At 42.6% G+C, this 9,789-nt stretch overlaps 1 non-coding gene across 1 annotated transcript; it reads right to left on the bottom strand.

Moving 5' to 3' along the window:
* Positions 1 to 409: 409 nt before the first annotated feature.
* LOC149473151 (U6 spliceosomal RNA) lies at positions 410 to 517 on the bottom strand. Its single transcript, XR_016313791.1, has one exon. It is a non-coding gene; the product is annotated as a U6 spliceosomal RNA (small nuclear RNA).
* Between the last annotated feature and the right edge of the window lie 9,272 nt (positions 518 to 9,789).

The raw sequence follows: 9,789 nt of genomic DNA, 5'->3' as shown, positions 1-9,789 counted from the left end.
TTAGGCGCACTCTGAAAACCTATCTCTTCAGGGAAGCCTACCCCACCCTCACCTAATTGCTGATCTCCTCCACTCTTCCTACCACTCCATCCCCCACAGCTATTTCCTCCTGTACCACTATCCCCTCCCTCCTAGATTGTAAGCTCCAAGGAGCAGGGCCCTCGAACCCCTCGTGTATTGAATCATATTGTTACTGTACTGTCTTGTGTACTGTCTCCCATGATAATGTACAGCGCTGAGCAAACTGTTGGCGCCATATAAAATCTGTATAATAATAATAATAATTTAGCTTCTAGGAGCAGAAAAAAATGCTATTGTGCATGGAGCCTAAATAAATACTGGCTCTAAGATGAACAACTGCACCTGTACTAAATTAATTTTCTGAATGAATCATGCATTTATAAAAAAAAATAATAAGGAGCGCTTCACAAATTTGTGTGTCATTCTTGCACAGGGGGCCATGCTAATCTTCTCTGTATTGTTCCAATTTTAGTATGTGTCCTGCCAAATCAAGGACAAATCATACATTTTAGTTTCCTTGCAACCAACTGAATTTGGTGATTAAAATGTACGTTAATATTTTTTGTTTTTAAAGTCCCCTATCTAACTAAAAACTGCCATTAAAATAAAAAAAAATAAATAAAAGGACTATTGTTTATATAACACAGCAGACAGAACAAACTGAGTGTAATCCAATTAGGTTTTCCATTTATGGATGAAGATGATGAAAATGCTAAAAATACCTTTCCTGTAAAAAACATCTACCTACCCCGGACCCAATAGATAACTACTGCACAACTTCCCTTTAAAACCTAACTTCAAGCTAAACTTTTGTACATTTTTGGTTTTAGTTGCAATAGGGAAGGGTTATTAACTCTTCTTAACCTTCTGTCCTTGTAACCACGTAGAGAATGAGAACATTTCCTTAAAGGGAAAAGAAAAAAATTAGAAAAGTTCTCATGATATCTGTACTCCACTAAAAAACAAAAGTTGCAGAATGAAAAAATTTGTTTCATTTCGACTCGTTTATGAATTAATTTTGTTTAGTTAAAGTGTTACTAAACCCACAACAGTAAAATCAGTCTGGATATGCAGTAAAGCATGCTTGTTATACTCACTGTGGAACCTAAGGGGTTAATCCTCTGCATTGTGTAAAAAAGCTGTTTGATCCTGTCTTCTCTGCCCCTCCTCTTGTTGAAATGACCACCTGATACAGACTGAACACCTGTAGTCACATGCACATGCTCAGTTTTGTGTGTATTGTGTGTGCTAAAAAGGTTTTTTTTATTACTTGAGAGGGTGCATGCGATCAGCACGGGGCCAATCAGCACTGTCCAGACAGAGGGCAGGGGTTTCACATCCTCCTAGAGCAGAAAGAAAACTCCTCCTACAAGCTTTAACCAGTGCTCTGCTGAAGTCACAAGACTTCTCTAACTGCTGATGAGAAAAGGTCGTTAGCAGTTTATATTAACTAAAATAATTGCATTTCCATGTTGTGTGTACTGTGGAAGACCAGATATAGTGAATGCAGGGCCCTGGGTTTAGTATCACTTTAAGTTCATTAAATTAGTCAAATCAGTTTTCGGATTTCGTTTAGTTTCGTTTTATTTATTCATTTTCAAATTCAAGTTGAATTTTCCAAATTCGGTCAAATTTAATTCAATTCGACCAAACTGAATTCAATTTGACCGAATTCAGCAAATTCAAATCAGCATTCCAATTACATTTTTTTTTGCGATTTGAATGCGATTTGAATGCGGCTGCCTAATTTTTCATATCTAAGAATTGCTACGTGTTTACATTTGATATTCATTTCTAAATTCAAATCGAATTTGAATTCAGATTTGAATTTCATTATTTCCAATTTTGTTATGACGAATTTAATTTCAATATTTTGGAAGATTCGTTTTCTTTCGTTACTGTTATGATTTGGAATTCAGATACATCCGAATTTCTGAATAATGAAAAATTTGTCAGGAATTCGAACAAAACAAATCTCACATGTCTAGTCTATGCCCCATCAGGGAGATTTTCTTTACACTTCTTGTTTGAACATCTAAAAAAAAACAGCATATATATAAAAATATGAGAAAGGATGTTACCCCACTCTACTCTGTCCAAGACAAATAAAAGTTATTGGTGCTGCAAATTGGTGTACTATATTGGTATATATGTCTCATATGCAAATAAATGTGCAGCAAAATGTTATCAGGAGCTAAGAAGAATCCATCACCATGTCTGATGGTGAATATGAATAGTGGCACATACAGGCACCTTTGTAACTCCTAAAAAGAGAAACTAGTCATTAGTGTCAGTCATAGTCTGCTGGAGGGACATAGTCCATATTGAGGTTGCCCTACTGCCCTACTGGCCAACAGAAAGGTGGAAGAGGTAAGGTGACAACTGTCTAAGAGAGGCTATTACTGTTGTGTATACAGGAGAGGAAGTGAAATGGAATCTCCCCGATGGGACACAAAAGCAAAAAAACCCAAAACACACACAAAAAAAAAAAAACTGATAGCAAGGTCCTCCTCCACCTATGCTATACAAAAAAAATGACTTCAGACAGGCTGAGGTTAGCACTGGCATATACCATCTTGCCTAAATACCATCTTGAACATGTATGAAGGGCACTTGAGCGTAGCATCATTTGATCATCTTTTCTCTTCTCTGTCCCCTCACAAGTAATCACTGCTGCTCCTAACAGCCACCTTTACCTGAAAACTGGCTTCTTGCTAACCACTAAATATGTTGATATTAAGTATACTGGATTGTTCTCGACTCTTATCTTAGTCTAGTAAGGCTGAACTGGTTTGTTCCTCAAATTTTCAATTTTTTTTAATGCCTGGGCCTTACCTTGTCCTTAGTTTTATGCAGGGTTTTTTTTCTCAGAGAAAAGGTGCAGTAACTCACCACCCCTCCCCTAGGCCATGCCTATCTCCACCACTAGCCACCACTAGAACCCCCCTCCAGGACCGCCTTTTGTCACCACCCCTTCACACATAATAGCACTGCCATCTTTAGAGAACAGGTAACCAAGTATAAATTGGGGAGCTATACAAGTGATTTGTATGAAATTTGCTAATAAAAAGCAATGTAATAAAATGCACAAAACATAAGAAATATCCAGCACCAAAGTAAGCTTAGAGGCACTTCCAGATGATTTCAACAGGCCCATATCCAGCAAAGAGTCAGACCCATATCCTGCAAGAGACAGCCCCATATCCAACAAGAGACACCCCCCATATCCAGCAAGAGACATCCCCCACATCCAGCAAAGAGACAGGCCCATATCCTGCAAGACACAGCCCCATATTCAGCAAAAGACACCCTTCATGTCCAGCAAGAGACATCCCCCATATCCAGCAAAGAGACAGGCCCATATCTAGCAAAGAGACAGTCCCATATTTAGCAAGAGACATCTCCATCCAGAAAATAAATATCTCAATCCAGCAGACAGCCCAGTCCAGCAAAGAGGCAACCCTATCCAACAAACAGATAGCCCAAGTCAGCAAAAAGACAGCCCAATCCAGTAAAGAGACAGTCCCATATCCAGCAAGAGACAGCCTCATATACAGCAAAATATAGTCCCATATCCAGCAGAGAGACAGGTCAATATCCTGTAATAGTCCCATATCCCATATTCAACAAAGAGACAGCCCCATATCCAGCAAAGAGACAGACAGGTCCATATCCAGCAAAGAGACAGTCCACTATCCAGCAAAAAGACAGCCCCATATCAAGCAAGAGACAGCCCCATATCCAGCAAGAGATAGTCCCATATCCAGCAAAGAGACAGTCCCATATCCAACAAAGAGCCAGACAGGCCCATATCCAGCAAAGATACAATCCCATATCCAGCAAAGAGACATTCCCCTATCCAGCAAAAAGGCAGCTCCATATCCCACAATAGACAGCCCCATAATCAGCAAGAGACATCCCCATATCCAGCAAAAAGACAGGGCCATATCAGGCAATAGACAGCCTCATATTCAGCAAGAGACATCCCACATCCAGCAAACAGATAGCCCAATCCAGCAACGAGGCTGTCACAGGCACATCAAATTCCTATTCAGCAGCATTGCCAATTAATTTACCCACTCCACACCTCTGCTTCACACAGTGGCACCAAAAACGAGCTTCCAGTCTGCAGGGAGAGGTGGAGCAGAGTGCAGATCACTCCACCTTCCGCTCTGTCAGGCTACAGCCAGAGTTCAGCTGTATCTCTTGCCCGCCCTCCCTCCTGCCTGCCCGCCCTCTTGCTTGCTTTGCTATATGATCACTCTGGTGCGGCAGCGCCTCCCAACACTGGTTCAGGTGGAGGTGCCGGAACGCCGGAAAAAAAAGCCCTGCTTTGACTGGTTACTGCCTGCCAAAGGCATTGATCTATACTACAGTTTAAGATTGTTTGCTGCCTCTCAGATCTTGGCTCACTTCAGATTTCCAAACAAAACAGCTTGTTCTTGTGGTCCTCTGTCCTTCAGATATCAACATGTAGAGTTGTTTCATGTATAATACTTTCTACACTATGTTAGTTCCAGTTTTCTGTTCCTGTTATGATATACTGAGAAGGCTGTACTTGTTTTATGGATGCCTGAACTATTAATAAAGCACTCCATAACTAATTAGCCTACAAGACTATGTGACTTATTATTCCTGTACATATGCTCCTTCTGAGGTTTTGCTTTATCGATAAGAAGTTTCTAGGAGTAGCACCCTCCCAATTAAACTGCTAAGTAAATTATGTTTTTGGCTCTTTCTGTAATCAGAAGAGCACTGGTTGTTTGGTCTAGTCTGTGCAGGGCTTCACAAGCTCGGAGTTTGATTACTTCCCCCTGCCTCTAGAAGGTTTTTCTGACCAGCCTAAATACTGAGCAGGGCCTAGCCAATCCCTGGGGAGGTGTGTCCAGAATGTTGGCTGGGCTGCAGTTAAATAGTCCGGGGCCCTGACAAGAATGTCTTTTTCCCCCAGAGGGAATGGATCTGTGAGCTGAGAGGAAGAAGTCTACTGGCCCCTGGAGCCCTTTTGAACTGAATTCTGGTCTACTCTACAAGAGGATTCACTTGTGGACTGATCCTGTTCCAGGATACTGTAAGTAGAGTCTCTCTTTTCTACTGCATATAAACAAATGATCCACAGCTTGTAGACTGATCCGGCCTCTACATGAGCAAAACTACTTCATAGTCCACAGACTTGAACCTGTAGGCTGTTTTAGTCTACCTTTGCTTAATTTCCAACCTACTTCATGTTCCCCAGCCATGAACCTTTAGACTGCTCCAGTCTACCTATACTTGTGAAGCGTGAAGTATCCTCTGCTAACAATACCTGACATTTTGGAGTATCCCACGTTCATCCCAAACCCTCATCCTGGTACAAGTTTCTAGCATCAATAAACTTTAAAGGGCAACCCCTAGACTGTTCAATGTGAGTGAGTAGATGTTTGCTATGTGCCTGGCTGCCTCTGCAATGTTGTGGGAAAGAACTTGCTAATCTACAGTGGCCCTTGTGGGGGTAGTGCTACACAGGGTTCCCATGTTCATCATGTGTATTAATCATTAACCAGGTACATAGTCATTATCCTTCCTACACAATAATAGGCCACCACATTTATTTGGTTGATCACTTCATTCAAGTTGCTCTTTATAGTTAGAGTCCTTTCTGACTAAAAGGTCCTTTTTAGATGCTACCAAACTGTTTTCAAAAAGATAAAGAGATTTTCAGACATTTACTGCTTTTTGTACATGAGACATAAAAACAGTTTTTTAATAAATTTCAATAATTATATAATGTTTATGGCCTCCCTTAGTAGACAATGCATGTGTGTAATAGTCAGATCTGGAAGGCCTTGAGTTTTCAAAACACCATTTCATTAATCCTTTACTTAAAGAACAAAAAATGTAATTTGTGTACAAAGCCGTGCATGGGTGTACTCATTTCATAAAGCTCCTCTTACCAGTGGGTGCTTTTGGTGCCTTTAGCACCGCAGAGGTATTATGTGAAAACGGTTATTATTAGGCTACCAATTGATTGCACTACATGCTTAGGAACAGTCAATTAAAAGAGGAACAGTAATGAATTCTGATTACATGTGTAGTCGGTGATTGTGCTGAGTTCCCCAGATGCATAGCCACACAGATGACAAGTTATACAGTGCTGTAGGCAGGTTGCTGGCGACAATGCAGTGAGTTATTATAGTCAAAAGTTGTTGAAAAAGGGCACACAATTATACCCCAAAGGTGTAAGCTCTTAAGAAGTACTTAACTAAAATATTATTGACTATGAATGAGATATAAGCTTCATGGACAAGCTTTTCCACCATTATATTTATGATGGGCAAATCTGCCCAGGTTCAAAAATGTCAAGGGTTTGGTGAATCATGTTCACTATTTAGCGAACTGTTAACAAAAGTAAGCTGAAAGAACAGATGGTGAGTAACAAGCTAATCCTGCGCTTTGAGCTCCACTTAAAAAAGGTTATAATAACATAAGACAAAAAATGTAAAAACCCACAAAAGAAAAAAAACACCAAAATACCACCCCTGAAACAAAAGCCTACCTTTTAAAATAAAGTCTTGCAAAATATATAAAATAAAAAATAAATAATATACCCCCAAAATAAATGGTCCCCTCCTCCCTAAAATGAAAGCTCATTTTTAAGAAAAGCCTTGCAGCAATAAAAATAAAAAGTTTCCTGTGGATAAGACAACATCTAAAAGTGGTCACCAACTTCAAATCAACCACAAAATAAAATGAAAGACAAGACAGAATAAAAGTACAGTTTCCTAACTGATGATATTATCTCTCCATACAGTTTGTCAGCTTTCCCTACAGTCAGTAGTGTATTCATTTCTTCAAGAATCAGGCCCACTGGCAAGGCTCCCCCCCGTCACCACCAATTTCTGACACTATTGCATCCCTCCTCCTGCTGCCAAAACCCAATCACCCGCCATCCACTACCCGCACCAACACCAGATTAAAAGAACTAGCCTGTACAAGTAGCAGCCGGCCATCCCCGCACCCTCCAGCAGCACGCAGTCTCCTCACCAGGTCCCCTTCTCTGCCACTTCCCCTGGGGATGGGGGGGGGGTATGACACTCTCCTTGCTACCCAAGACAAACGCCCTGGTTGCCTTGTGGTAAATACACTCCTGCCTACAGCAACTTCCAATTCATACTGTGGCTACTCTGTGCCCTCCCCACCCTTTTATAGTGAGGAGGGCTAGCTTAACCAAAATCCCCCCTATTGGCTCTCATAGGGTGCTGGCCATAGTGCAATGACCATGAAATGTAATATGGTTTGAAAAAATGTATAATAAAACCAACACAACAAACACTTTACTCCTGCGCTAGGAAAGGACTCAGTAGACCCAATAGGAATGTTCTGGAATTTTCTGGAATATGCACTGCTTGCTGCCCTCAACAGACAGGGGTGGTCCGAATATACTGGATACAAATGGAGAAACAGAAAAAGGGCGCACCGACCTAGTGCACTTCTCTTTATATAATTTAACTTATAGGAAGGTCATAGGTGGTATATGATGAGAAAGAGAGAAAAAAAAAATAATATATACACACACACATATATACATACATATATGTATATATATATATATATATGTATGTATGTATATATGTGTGTGTATATATTATTATTTTTTTCTCCTTTCCTAGTGCAGGAGTAAAGTGTTTGTTGTGTTGGTTTTATTATACATTTTTTCAAACCATATTACATTTCATGGTCATTGCACTATGGCCAGCACCCTATGAGAGCCAATAGGGGGGATTTTGGCTAAGCTAACCCTCCTCACTATAAAAGGGTGGGGAGGGCACAGAGTAGCCACAGTATGAATTGGAAGTTTCTGTAGGCAGGAGTGTATTTACCACAAGGCAACCAGGGCGTTTGCCTTGGGTAGCAAGGAGGGTGTCATACCCCCCCCATCCCCAGGGGAAGTGGCAGGGAAGGGGACCTGGTGAGGAGACTGCGTGCTGCTGAAGGGTGCGGCAATGGCCGGCTGCTACTTGTACAGGCTAGTTCTTTTAATCAGGTGTTGGTGCGGGTAGTGGATGGCGGGTGATTGGGTTTTGGCAGCAGGAGAAGGGATGTAATAGTGTCGGAAATTGGTGGCGACGGGGGGGAGGGTTGCCAGTGGGCCTGATTCTTGAAGAAATGAATACACTACTGACTGTAGGGAAAGCTGACAGACTCCTGTAGTGTTGGCTCTGAGGAAGAGGTTATGTCCTCGAAACGCGTTAGCCAGTTGGTCATCCAGAGTTCCATCGTATGGACTCAGATGTTGTTTGGATCATACGTCTTGTTCAGTTTGACATGCCTGTGTTATTATGTCCATTGTGAGTATGATACCTATTTTTGTTTCTTTAATAAATTATTTTAAACGATAATGCACTAGGTCGGTGCACCCTTTTTCTGTTTCTCCATTTGAAAAAATGTATCTTGGCTGAATCTGCAAATACATTTGACAGGACCATGAATTTCGAACCTGCAGGATTGACCTCAAACCCATAGTAGAGCAAACCCAACCCACACCCCTACTTTGGATATATTTTCTTACTAATATCATGTATGCTGTACATCAGTTAAATTGTTTGACACGTCTGTAACCCCAACTTGTGTAAAGGACTCCCTTTTGATATGTAAGGGTCCTTGCACACTGTCAATGCTAGAAATAAAATGCTAATTTTGAGGATTTTTTGGTACTAGCATTTAGATGTGTTTAGGCGCATTAAGGTGCGTTTAGGTGCTTTTAGCATTTTTTTCTACTAGAAAACTGCCTTCAGAAGTGGACATTTTCTTTTCTGCCTCTGAACACTGAGCTTACAATATGCCGCTAAACAACCTAATGTGCATGGACATACAGGATAACATTTGTTGATTCTACAGGCAAACTGCTAAACTTCTCTAGGATCAGCATTTTTTAAGCTTGTATGCATAGACCCTAAATATACCACGTCATGTTATTATAAATGCCTGTTGATACCAGTTTCTATTCTCTCTTTAACCTCTTGCCGACCGCGCATAGCCGAATGACGGCTTCACCGCGGCCGGCCAGTTCTGAGTGGACGTCATATGACGTCCTCCCAGAACGCGCTCTCCTGCGCGCCCCAGGGGGCGCGCACCCGGCGATCTCCGTGATCGCTGTGTCCTACGGACACAGCTGATCACGTGATGTGGTGAAAGGCCGATCCCACCGGCCTTTTACCACGTGATCAGCGGTGTCCAATGACACGCTGATCACAGGGAAATGCAAGTGCCGGTTCTCGGCTGCACTTTCCTCACGCTGTCAGATCGTGAGGAAAGTACTGCCGAGAACCGGCAGTTGTCAGAGCGGGGATCGGCACCGATCATCAGGGCACTGATGATCAGTGCCCTGATAATCGGTGCCCAGCAGTGACACCCGCAAGTTCCGCCCAGCAGTGCGCCCACTAGCCCCGCCCACCCGTTCCCAGCAGTGCCCCCAGCTGTGCCCAGCAGTGCCCCCACCTGTGCCCAGCAGTGCACCCACCTGTGCCACTCTGCAGTGCCACCTACCTGTGCCCAGAAGTGCCACCTACATGTGCCCAGCAGTGCCACCCACCTGTGCCCACCCACCTGTGCCCACCAGTGCCACCCACCTGTGCCCACCAGTGCCACCCACCTGTGCCCACCCACCAGTGCTGCCCACCAGTGCCACCCACCAGTGCAGCCCAGCAGTGCTGCCAGTCAGTGCCACCAGTCAGTGCCCAGGGGTTTTGCCAGTCAGTGCCCAGAAGTGATGCCAGTCAGTGCCGTCTA

The sequence above is a fragment of the Staurois parvus genome, unplaced genomic scaffold (genome assembly GCF_062004578.1).
Source record: "Staurois parvus isolate SC_StPar_1 unplaced genomic scaffold, SC_StPar_1.0 ptg000018l, whole genome shotgun sequence".
Lineage (NCBI taxonomy): Eukaryota > Metazoa > Chordata > Amphibia > Anura > Ranidae > Staurois > Staurois parvus.
Note: the sequence above shows the minus strand (reverse complement) of the source record. Positions and strands in the feature narration are given on the sequence as shown.